Consider the following 20,727-nt stretch of genomic DNA (forward strand, 5'->3'; position numbering starts at 1 on the left):
GTTTGTTTTGAGGTGATGAGGTATTTTATACTCAAAACAATAGTTCTCCTTAGAGGGTGCATGATAGTTTGTTTGTATAGATATCTATACTAATAGTTTTATAAATGTATTTTAGAACCCTTTAGAATTTATGTGGTGGCTCATTCTGTAGTTATTTTGACAAATATTTATCTTGAATCGCTAGACAATTTTATTCATAGTGGTTTTATTGCTTGTAATATCTTCACTTTTGAGTTCTATTTTGTAAGAGTTCTATCAATGATTTATATAATAAAGAAAAGTTTTATTTATTTTGCACCTAATCCGATAAAAAATACAAGAAGAAAATTATCTTATTTTTAGTGTTTAAAATGTACTCAAACTTTTAAAAAGGAAAATTAGGACTTCGCAATAAATCTAGAAACATCTAAATTATAACAAGAAAGCATGAATCATAGATTCAATCTTTTTCAAATAAAAATTACACTAAAGAAGTTCATTTTGTGAAATACAACAAACATTTCAAATTTCAATTACATCAAATTTGATTCTTAGAAATCTTTTATAAAAAAAAATCTATTAAACTATATATTTTTTAATCTTTTTCCTTAAATGATGCTATTTTATCTTTATTCTACCAATTGGGCATAACATACCTCATAACTTGATATTATTGAGTAGTGGAAAACTTCTAGATTTTGCATCACACCAAAAGCACGTGAGAGGGCTCATCGGGGATCTAGTGCCATGCCAATAGCCCCCACACGATGGAGCTGGATACAACCACTTATCATGGAGGATTTTGGTGCAAGAGCACCTCAAATGTTCATGATAGTTGGTTGGAATCAGTTATTATAGGGTGTCTTATAAATTGGAAAGAGTCTCTGATGTAAAGGGGAGGAGAGAATATATTGAAAGACTGGTATGTACAAATTGGTGAGCAGCAATATTAAAACTTAAATATTCTGCAACTCAAAGGTCCACAAATTGATTGGTTGGCTCTACAAATACATTAATAAGGTTTTCTTCAACATTCCAAGTACTTTGTTGTTAAGTTTCATGTTATTATAGGTTGTTGTTACGCCTGTTGCAGAACCAGTAGATTTCTTTTAATTATTTATTTGCTGCAGTAGGTTTTAAGAAAATGAAGATCTTTCCATGAGGATAAAGGCTTGATACTCATGGAAAGAGTTATTCTAACATGTATGATATATTACTAACTAAGCACGTGCAGAATTAAACAAGATAGAGATTCTACCCAAACAAGGGGTTTATTTGCTGATTGGAGACATTAAACAATGCACATGTGAAGGTGAATTCATTGTTAGTTGGGATTGGAAATGTGTGTAATCAAGAGATAGAGAAAACCCTAGTTTAAGAGTAAGAAGTGCTAGGAGGAGTCTGCCATATGGTTCCTTTTTAAATTGTATTGTTTATTATTTGGTTGTCATTACTGTAATTGCTCCTCATCAGATTTACATCCACTGCATACTATGTTGTTAATCCAAGCCTACACAGGCGATGGGTCAGAGTACTTAGGGACTCAAATCGATGACACAATTGCCAGGCCAACCAAAGCTCTCCTCTTCTGCCAAGTCATTTTACTCAATCCCAATGTCCGCATTTTCTGTTGTCTCTTTCCCTCACCCAGTCAAGTATTTATAATCCACCATCTCCTTCAGGACCTTCGGAACACAATGGATCACGGATCTATAGCAGGTAAACCAACTGCGTCGTTCTGAGTTTTTAGGTCAAAGCTGGGTGCTAACATTTCTATCGCTAAGATGATGTTTATCGTTTTAGAATAATTGTCTTATTTTGTTTTCTTCAGATTCCAGATCTGCTTCCAATAAATGGAATCCAGGCGAAATGCAAAAGGAAATATTAGGATCCTATTTGGCGAAGGGAATCAGAAATCCACCGTATTAGTAAAGAGCTGCAGGGCCACGGTCCTCCTGTGGAAGGTAAAAACATTGTCCATTGGTTTCAGAATGCCACTGCGAGAGGTAAACGTAAGAGAGAAGAAGCAGAGTCTGAGCAGGTATACATCCGCATTTATATATTCTGCATACGCAATTTCAGGATAGTATTTGTTTTTGCGAATAAGGATTCTGGAGTGTATTAATTTACAGGAAGAGGATCTGTCTGGTAGGAGAACATTGGACCTATTTCCTCTTCATCCAGAAGATAGAGCTTTAGATTTAGTTCCTGAAGAACATTGGAGTTATTTTCTTTGCATCCAGAAAGAAGAAGATTGGAGTTATTTCCTGTGCATCCAGAAAGAAGAACATTGGAGTTATTTCCTGTGTACCCAAAAGTAAGACCATTGGATATATTTCCAATGCATCCACCAAAATGAGAGTGCTGACATTCCGCAAACTATGTTATTGCTTTTGTGCTTGCATTTGTTTCCTTTGCATCCCGATTTGTTAGGTTATTGACTTTTCTGCCAGAATGGTTTTTCATTTGTTTAGTGTAGGGTTTTATAATCAGAGTCTGAATAAGGACATTTTATGTATTGCTGAATAAAAAGTCTGATATGATGTGCAGTCCTGGACATTTTCAATGATGTATCTTATCATCTTTTCTAATATAAAAAGCGCTATGACTTGGCTATGGTAGTGATTACAGAAGGATCAAATACATTTTTAAAAAAATAGATTAAATAGGTATTGCAGTCTATTATTTGTATTGTTTCATTTTGATGACGGATTATGGAGCATGATGAAAAATACTGTCATTCTCTTTGTGTAAATGTTAATTATCAATTGTGTTATTGTAAAATTAAAAGTGCCATTAATAATGGTCTATGTTTCCCTTGCATCTGGATATATGAGGGAGTTTGAATTCAGGCAATAAATCTTGTGCTCTTGTTAAGTGTAGGATTTTATAGCCACATTCAGAACCTATGAAATCTCTAACCATTATGTATTTGGAAAAATTATGTGTTTTAGGATTTCATCTGTAGAATTCAAACATTGGAATTATTGCTTCGCACACAACATAATGTGGGTGTTTGCATTCTGTGACCAATGCTATAGACACAGACTCTTTGTTTAACTGAGTTTTACTATTATTATGTAATTTACTGTTGTCATATTATTTTTGAAATATTAGATAAGAGTCAGAAGAACGGGAGGCTGAACCCTGAATACAGAAAGGCGGAAGGGTTAGCCAGAGGTTACTGTTTACTGTTTACTGTTGCCATCATGCAGTTTAACGTTGCCATATTACCTTATAGCTGAAGTGTTGTCATGAGGATTTTATGGTTGTTCTTATCTTATAGCTTGCCTTGAATCCATCTGAAATTAAAGCATTGTAAAATGACCTTGTCAGCATTCTTTGAAGAGTAGTTATACATTAGTGTGCTTTAGGTCTTCACACAGATATTGTGAGATCAAAATCTGGTTGTTAGAAGAAATGTTTCGACCGAGAATGGTTTGCCACATTTCAAATATGACAGTGGAGTAGTATATGTGTGTGTTCAGGAATATCCATTCAATATCCTCTGCTCGTATTTTATGTTCTTACAATCTTGCACTTGTAAGGCTTAACGTCATCAGTATACCAAGCAGTTTTCATGAAACAACAGATTTACAAATAGTCTTAGATATATCCATTAATTATTGTCTCTGCCTATGGTTGTACTTTTTCATACGGAGGAGAATCAGCAGTTCTTTCATCTGCGACTAGTCTCCTATTGTTGGGGTTCCATCTTCAGCTGTTATTCACTCGATCCATTTTCGTAATGCTGGAAATAAGGTTTTCCCTTATGCAACTAGGGTTCCTCTTGGCTTGCAGACTGTTTTGCCTGATGCTGGGCTCCTCCTCCGCTGTCTTCAAAAACGATATCTGGGCCATCTTTTAGGTCTTCTTCATTAACTAAGACTATTCTTATTCTATCGCTATTGTCTTGTCCACTGGTCCCTTCCTTTTCTATTGCTGTTTGGTGGTCTCCGTCTATTTCAAGGGCCTCTCTTGATTCTCATTAGCTGAGGTTTCCTTGGTTCTATCGGATGCTACTTGTTCGACAAACCCTTCGTTTACTGCTATTGTTGGAATTTTTCCTAGGGTTTCTTGAGGTGGTAAGGTCACCACGAGTGCCTTTGGTGAGGTTTCATTTGTAACGATTCCTTTTTGCCGTTTTTAAATGTATTTCTGTTACATTGGAGTCTAGGATCAAGGGTTAAGTTCACTACATTGCCTGTCTTTTTCGAACAACCTGTGATTTGCCAATTCAGGGGTTTGTGGCCTTTACTATCAGATTTGCACTGAAAGATTTTTAAACATTGTGAGTCTTCACTTACCAGTAGAGTTCAAATTTTCCCTTTCCCTAAAGGTAGAGTTCACAAATTAATGCTTCTGATTCAGCTTTGCATCTTTAGGCTGAGTCGCTTTTTGTGATTGTGGAGAATGCTCTTGGAGATTTGTTTTGATAATTGATGAAGATTATTTTCTTCTCCTCCTTTCCAGCTATGATCATAGTCTTGTATATTTGGTTATCAAAGCCCATAACTATGGAGATTTTAATCAATTCTTGAAAGGGAAGCTATGTCAAATATGTGATGTTTGGCTCACAGTTCTGGCGTCATATATTTGTCCATTCAAATTATCATGTGGTAATTTTGCTTGTAATGCGACAATCAGTTTCACATGTGGAGCAGTCAAATCAGAATTACAATTTAAATATAATGCTTGAAGCAAGCCCATAACTATGGAGATTTTAATCAATTCTTGAAAGGGAAGCTATGTCAAATATGTGATGTTTGGCTCACAGTTCTGGCGTCATATATTTGTCCATTCAAATTATCATGTGGTGATTTTGCTTGTAATGCGACAATCAGTTTCACATGTGGAGCAGTCAAATCAGAATTACAATTTAAATATAATGCTTGAAGCAAACTATGCCATGCATAACTTATAGTCTTTACTTATAGTTTGCATGATAGTCAACAATAGAATAGTAAAACTGTCTGAATAGTGTATGGACTGTATATAAATGATTTTAGAGGCTGTAACCTTTATAAAAAACTATAAATGTTTTAGATGCAATATGTAATCAGATATGAAAGATCAATAAAAATACTTATGTATTTTTGTGTCAAATCTATGTAAATTTTTATATTTTTTTTTTGTATGTGCTCTTCTTTGCTCTGTTTTTCATATGTTTCAGATTCTACATTTGATATTAGAGCAGATGAAGGAAGATTGTGGGGGTGCGAAGAGTATTTGTGACATTATCTAGACTGAATTTTTTTTTGAAGAATATGAAAGCATGAAAACAAATTTTGTGCATGTGTAAATTGGACAATGGTGTTAGAGAGAATTTAAAAAGGTAATAGTGAAATTTGATAGGGAGGACAATTGATGTCTTGGTGATTTGGTTGAAGAAATATTTTAGGAAAGAATAATTTATTTGTGTTAAGAGGATATTTGTTTCAATGGGAAAAATATGAAAAATGGCTAAAAAGGAGAATGAAAGTTTGATGTCTCAAAACGATATCTTGAATTTTGAATTGATGAAAATATAAAAGTGCAATTCCCAATTATAAGAATATTTCAAAAAGTTTGGAAAGGAGAGATATGGATATTTGTGTGAAATAGAAAATCTTGATAAAGAATTAGAAAAATTTAGAAAAGAAATTGATGAGTTGAAAGAAAAAAATTATCTTGTTTGATTAAGTCAAAAAGGAAAATGTTGAATTGGGTAAGAAGTTAAAGGTTTTGGAAAAAGAAAATAAAATTTTGAAATCAAAGAAATAAGTTTGTGATGTTGCACGTGATATTGTGTCTACTTAATATAGATGATATAGAAAAAAATTCTTTAGGTATGGACATTAAAGATGAAGGTAAGAAGACATTTCCATGTATAGAAGGAAGTTGTTATGATGATAACAATGAATGTTTTAAAAATAGCATTGGTTTCAAGATTATATAGAAAATGGGATTCAAAGGAGTGAGATTAGGATAGCATGGGCAAGGCATGAAGGAGCCCATCTAGCTCGTTTGTAGGCTGAAATTTAAAGGCCTAGAATTTGGTAGAAGGAAAGGATCTTTTTTTTCTAGTGATAGATACAACGTTGCTACTATGAAAAGTTCAAGGAAATGAGCTGAATAGGTACATTATTCTCATTGTCAGAGGGAAGGACATTCTAAGGTTAAATGTTGAGATCTCCACCCTTGTCGAATTTGTACGATGAAGAGTCACAATGAAAATCTATGTTAGAGTAGATATTGCAATAGACAATCTACAAAAGGTTGCATGCATGTTGGTTATGGATGGATCAACAGATCATTTTGGTAGAAGGTGACAAAGTTGTTGAAAAGGTTGTACAAACCCCAAAGTTTTTATGTCAAAAGTAATAGTGGTGGATCAAGGTTCAGATGTTTGACTGAAGTAGTCGATGACTTGTTGTTCTTATTGGCACATCAAAGTTTCATGATTCTTCTCAATGTTAGATAAAGAAGAGAAAGATTTAGTCTTGTCATCTCCCATAAAAGAGATAGATTAGTAAAGAGATGGTTTGATCCAATGCAAGGAAGGGGAATCCCCAAAGGAAATGTCCTAGCCTAAAACAAATAACCACACTATGGAAACACAATACAAGGTACAAGATTTGATACCAAAATCAACTCTTTATTCAAAAAATAATTGATTCTAGTAGAAACCTCTGAAAAAAGTTAAAATTGTGCTTGCAAGCCACCAAGCCATCTCCTTGTTTACCAAGCCACAACTACTAGCTCTATTAAACTTCTCTCCTCTCAACTACTACACATTGAATGAATTATCATTCAAGACTTCACAAGACCTTGTATTTTTCCTCAACTAAGCCACAAGTTAGCCTAGCAAGTTACAAATTAAATGAACCCTTACCTTAAAGACATATGTGAACCACAAGTCAACCTACAATAGATATTTAATATTAAATTCCTTAGTCAGCTTACAACACCCATTAAATGCACCTAGGATAATGATCCAAGGAAAAAAACAAATCTAGACACATCTTCAGTTCGATCCATGTCATGATCACAAACATTAAATGCACTAAGTCAAATGATCCAATTTGCAAGAACACAAATCATCATGCCAAACTATCGAGCATTAGAAAAACCTCCAAGCATGACCAAGCTCCCTCAAGTAGTGCCAACCTCCTTCAATTGTTGAGAAACCAACACACGTTGAGAAACATAGTATATGTCGAGTAATATAATATATGCCAAGAAATGCACTATATGCCAAGCCCAAAATATGCCAAAATCCTTTAGAGATTAAGCCCCTCTATCAACAATTAAACTAAGAACTACTCAATAGTGATCAAGCATCAACCCTCCTATGATTGAGTCTTCCAACTCCATGGTAAAAATAACTTGAGCATGAAGGATTTCCAACTTCTCTAGGATTATCCTACGTCATGGTTGACTTGTATTAGAAGGACTATGTGAATATATTAAAAATAAGACTCTAGTGAGAGAAGAGTTGCACAATAGGGTGCATGGATGAAGTTGAGTATTATTTGCACAAACTATCCCCCACATCAAGGGGAAGTATGTAGAGAACTGATGTTTGAATCATAGTATTTGGGTCATATATTTGTCCATTCAAATTATCATTCACTAATTATGTTTGTCTTGAAATATTTAGACAATCAAATTCACATGTAGGGTAGTCAAATGAAAATTACAATTTAAATGTAATGCATGATTGTCAACAATAGAATTGTAAAGTTGTCTAAAGAGTGCACAGACTGTTTATGAATAATTTTAGAGGCTATAACTATAAGAAAGCAAAGGTGCACATAATTTCTTCCTACACTAATCTTTGAAAGGACAACTATGGAAATTCAACTAACTATTATAGAGATCTCAAAATGCATAACAATATAATCATAATAATAGTAAATGCACAACAAAATTATTATCATGGGGAAACCCTTCCAAAACAAAAACCCCACCCTCCAAAACCCACACAATGTATTCTCAAATCAAGAAGATTACAATATACTAGCAATGCAAGTTCTTACAAGAGTAAATCACCACAACTTGAACTTAAACTTTGACTTAGAGAGACTCCTTCTATCACCCAGTCTTGCAAACAAAACTTAATAATTCAGACACCTCCCCAAGCCTTCCTTTTATAGTGATTTACAACTTGGAAATGATTTGTGATCTCACAAAACAATGGGCTAAAACAATGGCCAAAACAACCATGCCACATGTTACCCACTTGTCATTTGTATTTCCAAGAATAGCATTTTCGTCCATAATTTTGTCCTATAGTTGAAACCACCATAAAGGTTATATAATGAGTTGTTTATGCTCTAAAAATAGCCTTTCTATAGTGTACTAGGGACAAGACACTATTTTAATAACTTATACATATTTTTCCAACTCATAGACATATGGAAAATTACCACAAACAAATTCTTAAAATTTCTACAATTTTCTAGAAAATGCTTTCAAGATTGAGATACAATTCTCAACATTCTCCCACTTGTCAAACACCTTGTAAGACTCAGGGGATACAAAGTTTCATGGACTTAATTTCTAGGGGCTAAGAGGCCCATAGACTACAAACACCATCTAAATGTCTCTGTGCTCATAGGCTTAGTTAATGCATCAACAACATTTTCCAAAGTCTCCACCTTCTCTAGCTTCACCATGTCAGCCTTGACCATATTGCTTACAAAATGATATTATACATTAATGTGCTTGGTCCTGGCATGAAATGTAATGTTCTTCGCTAGGCAGATTGGACTCTAACTATCACCATGCATGAGTAGCTATGATATACTCTACCTCCATAGTGTACAAAGTGACCACAACTTTTCACTTACTCATCCAACTAATTGCACCACTGAATAATGTAAACACATATGCACCAGTGGATATTATTCTATAACATCGCCAACCTAGTTTGAATCCACATTGCCTTTAATATCTAAGGAATGCTCATTTCCTATTCCATGGAAAGATATAGAGTACTATAAGGTACCCTGCAAGTATTTAACAACTCTTTTTACTACATCCTAATTTTCTCTTCCTAGATTACACATGTAATAGGAAAGTACTCTCATTGCTTGGGCAATGTATGGTCTTGTATAAACCATAGCACATATCAAACTTCCAATAGAACACTGATACGGTAATCGACTCATCTCGTCCATCTCCAATGGGGATGACAAACATTGTGAGCTAGAAAGCTTTGTTCCTATAGTAATAGGAACACTCAATGGTCAAAATTTTTGCATATTGAATCTGCTAAGAATATTAACAACATACTTGCTCTGGCCTAGCCAAATTTTTCTATTTTGTCTATCTCTTATAATCTCCATTCCTATAATGTACCTTGTTAAACCAAGATCTTTCATTTCAAACATTGCTAAGAGATAAGATTTTAATTTTCCAATAAAACCTTTTCCTTTGACAATAAACAATATGTCATCAACATATAAGGCAATAACTAGGAAATAATCACTATTTGACTTGTAGTATATACAATGATCAGATTTGGATTGCACAAATCCCAATCTCAATACATATGTATCAAAATTTGGTACCACATCCTAGGACTTTTTTTTAGACTATACAAGGATTTCTTCAATCTACAAACCAAATGACTTTTACCTTTCACCACAAAGTGCTCTAGCTATGTCATATAAATTCCTTCTTCCAAATCTCCATGAAGGAAAGTTGTCTTCACATCCATCTATTCAACTTCTAGATCACATGCTACTATAATAGAAAGTAAAAGTTGAATGGATGTCATTTTCTCTATAGGAGATAAAATTTCACCATAATCAATTCTTGCAACCTTGGTGTAACCTCTTACAACAAATCATGCTTTATACTTCTCAATTCCTCCATCTAAACCTATCTTCCTTTTGAACATCCATTTACAACCAACTGGCTTTTGTCCTTTAGGCAATGGTACAAGGTCCCATGTGTCATTCCTCTTAAGAGCTTCCATATCTTCTTCCATGGCTACTTTCTAGGATAATCATTCATACCAAGAGCTTATTCTACAAATTTTGGTTCATCAATATTAGCATTTAAAGAAAATATACATCTCCAATCATTAGAAGAATATCCATACCTTTCTAAAGCTTTACTCTATCTACTAGACCTTTGAAAAAGATCTAGCTCAAGTTCAAGTTCATGTTCAAGTTATTCCTCTTCCTCTAATGATTTAAAACTTGTAGAGCTCTCTTTAACATCTCATCTTTTTAAGGGCCTCGATTCAACTTTCTTAGGTACAGCAAGAAGTTGAATCATATCTTTCTTTTCTTCTATCTATTTTGGCTATGCTGTAACAAAAGAAGACCTAGCTTATCTAAAAATAACACTTCAGAAATACCTTTTGTGCAACAAGATCCCAAAGCTTATATCCTTTCACACCATAACTATATTCAATAAAGATACATTTAATAGCTTTGTTGTCCAATTTTGTTTGCTTCTCCTTTTGCACATGAGCATATGCCTCACAACCAAAATTCTCACATGTCTAAGTGAAGGCTTGTGGCTTGACAATGCTTCCATTAGTGTCTTATCAAAAGAGGATAATGTAGGAGCCCTAGTTATCAGGTAACAAGTAGTGGCTACAACTTCAACCTAAAATTTTTGTTCAAGTCCAACTCCACTCAGCATACTCCTAGCCTTCTCCATCAAGGTCCTATTCATTCTTTCTACAATGCCATTTTCCTATGTAGAATACAAAGTTGTCTTCTCTCTTTTAATGCCACAATATTTACAAAATGTGTTGAAAATATTGGAGTAAAATTCATTGCTATTATCAGTTCCCAAATACTTTATCTTCTTTCTAGTCTAGAACTCAACCATTTCTTTAAACTCTTTGAAACGACAGAAAACTTCATCTTTAATCCTAAGGAAATAAACTCATGTTCTTCTACTAAAATCATCAATGAAAGAAACATAATAAATTGACCTACTAATCAAAGGAAAACTAGTTGGACCAAATAGATCCAAATGGATTAGATCCAAAATACATGAGGACTTATGAGAACTTGAGTAAAATTGAACACAATTTTGTTTACCATAGATACAATGCTCAAAAAAATCAAACTCAAAATTGCAATCAGTCAACCCATCAACAATTTTGTTATTCTTTAAAGTTTGTAGACTCTTCTCACCTATGTGGTCTAGTCTCTATTGTCATAACATAGTCTTCTCTATAGATAACTTTGATTCAGTAGATAGAGCACCCTTGGGTACCCAGAAACCATGACAATCTATTGAAAGAGAAACCATCTCCTTCTCCAACAAAGTAGTCCTCTTCACAGTCTTATCAGAAGTACTATTGCACTCAATTGCGCATGCATCAAGCTGATACAATTTATCCAATTGACTTCCTCTTGCTATTTCCATAGAACCTCTCACCATTTTCACATCTACTTCAAAAAATTGTACATGCACACCCACATCTATTAGTTTGCTAACATATAACAAATTTATTGCTAGTCTTGGGATATGCAAGACACCATCAAATCTTCTAATTCTTCCATCAAAAATTTTCACATGAATACTTCCATGACAAAAAATATTAGGAACTGAGTTATTACCCAACTATACCTTACAACCATTAAACTTTTCATGCTTAACCAATTTCTATTAGGAGTCATGTGAAAAGATGCATCTAAGTCTATCAACCATGCATTGTCACCTACATGAGTGGCCAAGGCTATGATGAAAACATCTTCGTCTTCCTCCTTGGACTCAAAATTAGAATCTTTCTTTTTCTCCTTCTTGTAGTCCTTTCTAGGTTTTCCATAATTCCAATAGATTGCCTTGGACTTACTAGGAAATATTGATCTCCGCTTACTATTGGACTTAGAATGACCATCCTGATTTTCATTCTTGCCTCTTTCTTTTGTTCTTCCTTGAACACTCAAAGACTCTTTCAGATTTAGAGAGACCTTCATTCTGACCTCCTTAGAAAGTAGAGAAAAAAAATGTCCTTTATTTTCAAGAAAACTGAAGTGCTCACTATGATAATGACAAGGCTGTCCCATGAGTTTGGCAATGAATGTAGCAAGATTCGACACCTTTTTTCTTCATCCATCCACACCCCAACTAAGGTCAACTAAGTCATCAACATATTAAATCTTTCAAGATGCTTAGAAATCCATTCATCTTCTTACATTCTCAAGGAATATAACTTCTTCCTTAAGAATATCCTATTCACAAGTGATTTCACTTGATAGATGTCACTTAGCTTCTTCCAAAGTTTCTGTGTGGTAGATTCTTCATGGACATTAATCAAAAACATGTCCGCAAGAAACAATCTAATGAGACCTTTAGCTTTTCTATCTATCACATCATACTATGTGGCTAATGTCAAATCTATGGGCCTCATCTTTTTCTCATCAATCACATTCCATAGATCATGATCATTTAATAGATCTTCCATCTTTAGCTTCCAAATCTCAAAGTTTTTTCCAAAAGATTTCTCTACATCAATCCTCCCTAATATGCTTGCCATCTTTGCAATCTTACAACACAAAAATAAAAACCTCTACACAAGCTCCCACTCAAACTTTGATTAGCTCAAAAAACCCTGTACCCAACAAATAGAACAAAAATTGACTAGGCTCTGATACCAATTGTAAGGAAGTAAAGGTACATGGAATCACTTCCTACACTAATCTTTGAGAGGATGATTATGTGAATTCAACTAACTATTGTAGAGATATCAAAATTCATAACAATATAATCAAAATAACAATAAATGCATAACACAATGACTACTATGGAGTAACCCTTCAAGGAGAAAGACCCCACCCTCCAAAACCCACACAATTTATTCTTAAATCAAGAAGATTACAATACACATGCAATGCAAGTTCCTACAAGAGCACATCACGATAACTCAAACTCAGACTCAGACTCAAAGAGACTCCTTCCAACACCTAGTCTTGCAAATAGAACTCAATGATTCAAACACCTCCCCAAGCCCTCCTTTTATAGTGATTTACAACTTGGAAACCATTTTTGGTCTTACAAAACCATGGGCTGAAGCCAAGGGAAAAACAACCATGCCACATGTTACCCACTTGTCATTTGTAACTCCAAGAATAAATTTTTTGTCCATAATTTTGTCCTCTAGTTTAGAACCACACAAAATTGATATAGTGATTTGTTTATATTCTAAAAATAGCTTGTATGTATTGTACTAGGGATAAGACACATATTTAACAACTCATACACCTTTTTTAACTCATAGACATGTGGAAAACTACCACAAACAAATTCTTGAATTTTGTACAATTTTTCAGAAAAGGCTTGCAAGGTTGAGACACAATTCTCAACAAGAACCTTTATAAAAAACCTACCAATGTAATGTTATAGATGTCCTCCACAAATATGTAATTAGATATGAAATATCAATAAAGATATTTATGTACTTTTCTATCAAATAAGTATAATTTTTTTAATGTATTTTTGTGTGTGCTCTTCTTTTATATGTTTTCCCTATGTTTCAGATTCTACAAAATCCTTTGATTGTCAAGGAATTTGTTTCAAAAGTATAATATGCTTTAATATAGGTTAAATGGAAGCTCATTTTGGTTTAGATACTATTAAGAGATCTTCCTCTTCCTATAAAGGTTCTTCTCTCAACATTATTTTATTGACAAGGTCTCTTCTAAACATGATGTCGCTCCTTAATATGTTATAGCTAGTGGCTCTACACCTACTTCTACTTGTTTTGAACCTATTTCTTCAGCTAGAGAGGTTGTCATTCTTCTTCCAACCTCTTCAAATATTGAGGTTATCTTTGCTGGTAGCTCTTATTTCATCTTTTTATCTCCCTCCCTCCATATCACACACATTCTTTAAATATTATCTTATTGTAATTTTTTTAATTAAAAATACAAGTAGGAAAGATCAATGTATTATCCTTCTTCTTTTACCTTTTCTCTTTATTCTCCTACTTCTTTTACCTATTCTCCTTATTTTCCCACACCTCTATTTCTTGTTGATTTTCCCCTTCTCTATGTTCATGGATTCTCATCCTTTCCCACTTCTTACTCATTTTACCCCTCTTCCTTTAGTTTTTCTTCCCCTTATTATTGTTGGAAATGATTGAAAAGATCATGAGGGAAATTGTTGGAAATGATCATATGGAACTAGTAAAGAATGTTCTCAATCATTGTTTTGTCATTGATGTCAAACTTGCTACTTGCAGGAATGACAATTTCTTAAGTGATCGAAATACTATCAATTAGCTGATTGCCAAGGAGGAGGCAATCAATAAGATGTAACTAGAACACCTTGAGAAAGGTTGAAGTTATGTTATTGTAATGAACTACAAGGATCAACCAAGCAATTGATGAAATAGTGTACTGATGACATACTCTAAGACACAGATAATGGGCACACTGAAACATATCAAAGATGTAAGGTTTTAGCTAATTCATTTGTAAAGCCCAACTAAGTTCATTAGAGAAAGGGAGCCGAGAAAGCTAGTAGGTGCCGAACAGATTCCTAGTTGAAGCCAAGCAAGTTCAGCTTCAAGTGCCGAGTGAACTTCAGATGTTGAACAGATACAACTGTTGAGAAGATACAAGTGTCGAGGAACCACAAAGATGTCGAGCATCAATAAACCAATAGTGTCGAGTAGAACAGAGATGCCGAGCATTAGTAAATCAATAGTGCCGAGTTGCTGCATTATTTCAAAAATTGAAAATTCACCAAATCTAAGCTGACAAGGTTGTTATTTAGAAGTCTGTGAATTAAATAGAAGATAAGAATGATGAGTTGGTGGCATAGAACAACATGTAGAACTTTTTTTTGGAGATTACAACTAGAATCTAGATGAAGATAAGAGCAAGATATGGGGTAGGTACATTGTATCCTACCTAATCCATTTGAAACCCTAAGGTTGGAAAGGGAGAATTGAGTGGGAAAGGCAAACTAGATTTCTATTTAAGGAGTCATAAGGTCATGAACCAAAGAGTGAGAGGAGGTCAAGCATGAAAGCATAATTGCTAAAGGAGGTGCTAAAGAGAAAGAAAGAAAATTTACTCTACTTCAACAGATGACCATAGATATGGATACATTGGTATGATGAGTAAGAAGACTCAAGTAGACGAAGCTTGAGATGTCAAGTTGTAAGAACTAAAGTGATTAAAAGCCAAGAAAAAGGACTAAACTAAAGAGTGATCTAAAATTTGCAAAGTATGTTGTAAGTTGTAGCAGATCAACAATCCATTATTGTTACTCTTTAGCAATTGTAACAGATAGTTTAAATCTTATGGACTTAGGTTGGTTTAATAGCCATGTTGTAAATCCTTTAACAGGGTGACATTCCAAGTGAATGTTCTAAAGTCCTTTAATCAGGCCCATTCCTAACAGTATGGTGAAATCCTCTAACAAGGTCACATTGAACAGTGTGTTGTAAGCCTTTAACAGGGCAGGCTTTTAACAGGGCATCACTTTAGAAGAGTGAAAATCAAGTAGCATGTTACTGGTGGTTTTTCCCAAATTGGGTTTCCACGTAAATCACTGTGTCATGTGTTGATCTTGTATGTTTTATTCATGCATGTTGATTTACTATAATTTGCTAAGGATGATTGATATAAGTTTGGATGGATGAAAAGTGTATGGATTCATTATAAGTTGTAAAAAGGTATTATTAGGGCATTTGGACCTTGGATAACTGATTCACCCACCCCCGCCTCCCCCTCTTAGTTATTCTAAAGAATTCTAACAATTGGTATCAGAGCTTAACTATTGATTTAGTTTAAAAGGGACTATAAGCAGAAAAGATCAAAATGCCTAAGAGAGAAGTTCCCAAGCTCAACAAAGACAACTTTTTTGTGTGGAAAAGTTTGATGAAGCTACATCTTGGATCCATAGGAGACTATGCCCAAAATTCAATTGTTACTAAACATGTTGATCCAACTGGCACTCTCACTACAGAAGATTTGAAAAATAAATAGGAACACAATCAGACAATGCTGGAGATTGCCTATGCACTCAACTATACTAAATTTGATGATATCAAAGGATGTGACACTAAATTCAAAATGTGGAAAGCCCTATCAGACATCTATGGAGGAGATCAGAATGTCCAAAGAGGAAAAAGAGAAAGCCTTAGAAGAAAGTTTGATGATATGAAAATGGAGGAAAATGAGAATGCTGCTTAGTATGGCATAAGAATAAAAGAAGTGGTAAGTGCAATAAGATGTTTGAGTTGTCAATTGGATGAAGATATTGTTAATAGTAAGTTCTTAAGAACCTTGCTCCCTATCTATGCTATTAGAGTATCTGCAACACAAGAACTAAGATGTGTACCAGGAAATAATCTAAGTTTTGAAGGTATAGTGGGTAGACTCATTGCATTTGAGCTATCTAACTTTGACAAGTATAGATCTGAGAATAAGGCCAAGCTATCACTGAAAGATGCTGAACAAATGAAATCAAAGAAAGGAAGAAAGATGAAATATCTATCCAGCGATAGTAGCACTAATGAAGAAGATGTGAAACAATTGGAAGCATCGCTAGCTAGAACATTTCATAGAGGCAAAGGAAAATTCAAAGATAAGATGCCTATCATTTGTTTCAATTGCAATGAAGTAGGACATATTGCTGCAAGGTGTACACAGAAGAAGGATTACAAGGAAGGCAACAAATATAAATATAGAAGAGAAGATGATAAGAGAGATTACAAAGACAAAGGCAAGAATTGTTATATTCTCGAAGAGAACTCTGATGATAATGATGATGAAGTTGTTTATGTAGCCATGAAGGACCAATTTGATGAAGAAGAACCTATAGCATTGGTAACATGTATGAATAAAAATGATAGATGGATCATAGACAGTGGATGCTCACATCACATGACAGGAGACAAAAGTAAGTTTATTAACTTTACTCAGTATGATGGAAATAGTGTTAGGTTTGGTAATGATGCTCCATGTCAAATAAAAGGAAAAGGTTCCATTAAGCTTACAGAACAAATTTAATGTGATAATGCATGCTATGTTGAAGGATTAAACTACAATTTGTTCAGTGTCTCACAATTAGGCAATATAGGATGCAAAGTAGAACTTGGAAACAAAACTGCAAAAATCTACGATACTAATGGTAAACTGATAGGAAAAGGAGATCAAACAAGGAGTAATCTATTTTACCTTGATATGGATGATGTTTCTTGTTTTTTTGCAAAATTTGATGATGAATGGTTATGGCGTAGAAGGCTATGTCATGTCAACTTTGACAATCTGGTCAATATCAGTAAAATGAAGAAAGTCAGAGGTTTACCAAAATTGAAGAAGCCTGATAATATCATGTGCAAACAATGTTAGCTAGGAAAGATGACAAAGTCAAGTTTCAAAAGCAAAAACTATACATCTAAAGAAGTACTTGAGTTAGTTCATACTGACTTATGTGGTCCAATGGAAGTACAAAGCTATAAAGGAGATAAGAACATAATGTTATTTGTTGATGACCATTCTAGGATGATGGTTGTTATGTTCTTAAAACAAAAATTTGATGCTTTTCAAATGTTTAAGTGGTATGTGGCTAGAGTTGAAAAGGAAACAGTAAAGAGCTTGAAATGCCTAAGATCAGATAGAGGTGGTGAATTCACATCAAATGAATTCAAGATATTTTGTAATGACAAAGGAATCAAAAGATAAATGTTAGCTCCTAGAACTCCCCCATAGAATGGAATTGCTGAAAGAAGAAATAGATTTGTGATTGACTATGCCAGAACATTAATGATAGAAAAGACTGTTACTCTAAAATACTGGAGAGAATCTGTAAGTGTAGCTGTTCATACACTGAACCAAGTACAAGTCAAGAAAGGTACAAATACAACACCTTTCGAATTATGGTATGGTCACTCACCCAATGTAAAAAATTTCAAAGTATTTGGTTGCAAATACTTTATCTTGAAAGATGATAGAAATGGAAAATTTGATGCAAAAAGTGATAAAGGCATATTTCTTGGTTATGCCACTAGAAGTAAGGCATACAAGTGTTTGGATACTAACACTAACAAAATTGTGGAAAGTACAAATGTAAACTTTGATGAGCACACAGAAGTCCAAGCTGATGAACCAAAAAGAATGAATGGATATATAACCTTTGTTTATTCTTGTAAAGGAATGCCTATTGACGAGGATGATATCGATCAAATTGAAGCTCAATGAAAAATTTTAGTTTTAGCCGAGTCACAACCAGTGAATGTTGAGTTACATTCAGAAGCTGAGTTGCAAAATGAAGGAAATGTACAATCTGATACTGAAGTCAGTACACATGAAATAGAAGAAGAACAACCTGACAACTCAGTGCATAGTGACCCTGAATCAAAAAGATAAAACATGGAAACAAGGACAAAACCAAGATTATCCAAAAATGTAAAAAGACATCACCTTGCTGAATAGATAATTGGTGACAAAGATGCAAGACCAATGACAAGGAACAGACTAAGACATGAATCATGTCTAATTAGCAAATATGAACCTAAGACAGTATATGGTGCATTACAAGATGATGACTAGTATAAAGCTATGGAAGAATAGATTGATCAAATAAAGAAGAACAAAACCTGGAGTTTGGTTCCTAGACTAGTTGACAAGAATGTGATTGGCACCAAGTGGGTATTTCGAAACAAGCTAGATGAGAATGGTGAGATTACTAGAAACATAACTAGACTAGTATGCAAGGGTTATGCTCAAGAAGAAGGACTAGACTATGGGGAAACATTTGATCCTATTTCTAGAATGGAAGGAGTAAGAACCCTACTTGCATATGCTACATATAATGATTTTAAAGTCTATCAGATGAATGTAAAGTCTACTTTTTTAAATGGTATACTAGAAGAAGAAGTCTACATTGAAAAATTAGAAGGATTTTTTGATGAGAACAATAGAGGTATGGTTTGTAAATTACATAAAGTAGTCTATGGCCTGAAACAAGGACCTAGAGCATGGTATGAGAGACTTCACAAGTATCTAGTGCAAATAAGATTTGAAAGAACTGATGATAATAGCAACATGTACATCAAATCAGAAGAAGGTAAGGATATTATTGTATCTAAAATCTTTGTGGATGAAATAGTGTTTGGAGGAAAGGAAGTGCTTTGTAAAGGTTTTGCTAAAAAAATAAAACATGAATTTGAGATGTCTATGTTTGGAGAGATCAAATTTTTCATTGGATTGCAAGTACATCAACTAAAACATGGCATATTTGTGACAAAATCAAAGTACATCAAAGAGATACTTAAAATTTTTGGATTAGAGGAGTCCAAACTAGTCAACACACCAATGGCAACAAGAAATAAGCTATCCAAAAATGATGAATCAATTGAAGTCAATCAAACAATGTACAGATCCATGATTGGAAAACTACAATATGTTATACATAGCAAACCAGACTTAGTATTAGCAGTAGGAATAGTGGCTAGATTCTCTTCTAATCCCAAAGAAAATCATCTCATAGTAGTAAAAAGAATAATGAGGTATCTCAAAGGAACTGATAACTTTGGTCTATATTACAAAAAGAATGAGAAGTTTGAACTCAATGCATATATAGATGCAGATTGGAGAGGCAATATTGATGACAAAAAAACACAAGTAGTGGTGCATTGTTTTTAGGTAAAAGGCTAGTTACCTAGACTAGCAAGAAACAAACATGCACATCCTTGTCCACTGTAGAATCAGAATATGTGGCAGCAACAGTCAATTGTACAAACATTGTGTGGCTCACACATCTATTGAAGGGAATGAAAGAAGAGGTAACAAAACCTGTGATATTGTATAGTGATAATACAAGTGCTATAAACATATCTAAGAATCTAGTAATGCATGCAAAAACCAAGCACATTGCAATCAAGTATCACTATGTTAGAGAATTGGTAGAAGATAAACAAGTGAAGTTGGAATACATTCACACAAAGGAACAAACTGCAGATATCTTCACCAAACCATTTCCCAAGGATGCTTATGAATATCTTAGAGGCAAGTTGGGGGTAATACCCCTAAATCAAGCAGTATAAAATAATAAGGATGTTGCCCTGCATCACCAAGAACAACTCATTGAAATATCACAAGAATGATGCAGAGGATGACAGCAGGAGTAGAAACTCCAAATCAGTCATAAGCGTGGTCACAGAGGGAGAAGACATCAAGAAGCCAAAACTTATACTTTGCATAATAAAGATGATACATCTTTGGCATTTATGTCAAAGAGGGAGAAGTATGTATAAACTTGATCAATACAAAGCAAGAGGGAGACATATATGAAAGAGGGAGATATATGAGATCAGTAGTAAGGATGCAGCAGCCAAGAAAATTAGCAGACAACGTATACAATCTTGGTGGAAACTAAGTTGATCAATTGATATGTTTGGTTTGCCATCAATGCTAAAGAGGGAGATTGTTGGAAATGATTGAAAAGATCATGAGGGAAATTGTTGGAAATGATCATATGGAACTAGGAAAGAATGTTCTCAATCATTGTTTTGTCATTGATGTCAAACTTGCTACTTGCAGGAATTACAATTGCTTAAGTGATCCAAATACTATCAATTAGCTGATTGACAAGGAGAAGGAAATCAATAATATGTAACTAGAAAACCTAGAGAAAGGTTGAAGTTATGTTATTATAATGAAGTACAAGGATCAGCCAAGCCATTGATGAAATAGCGTACTGATGACATACTCTAAGACACAGATAATGGGCACACTGAAACATATCAAAGATGTAAGGTTTTAGATAATTCCT

This window comes from Cupressus sempervirens, chromosome 3 (assembly GCF_028749045.1).
Source record: "Cupressus sempervirens isolate cs-2001-9-10 chromosome 3, ASM2874904v1, whole genome shotgun sequence".
Classification (NCBI taxonomy): domain Eukaryota; kingdom Viridiplantae; phylum Streptophyta; class Pinopsida; order Cupressales; family Cupressaceae; genus Cupressus; species Cupressus sempervirens.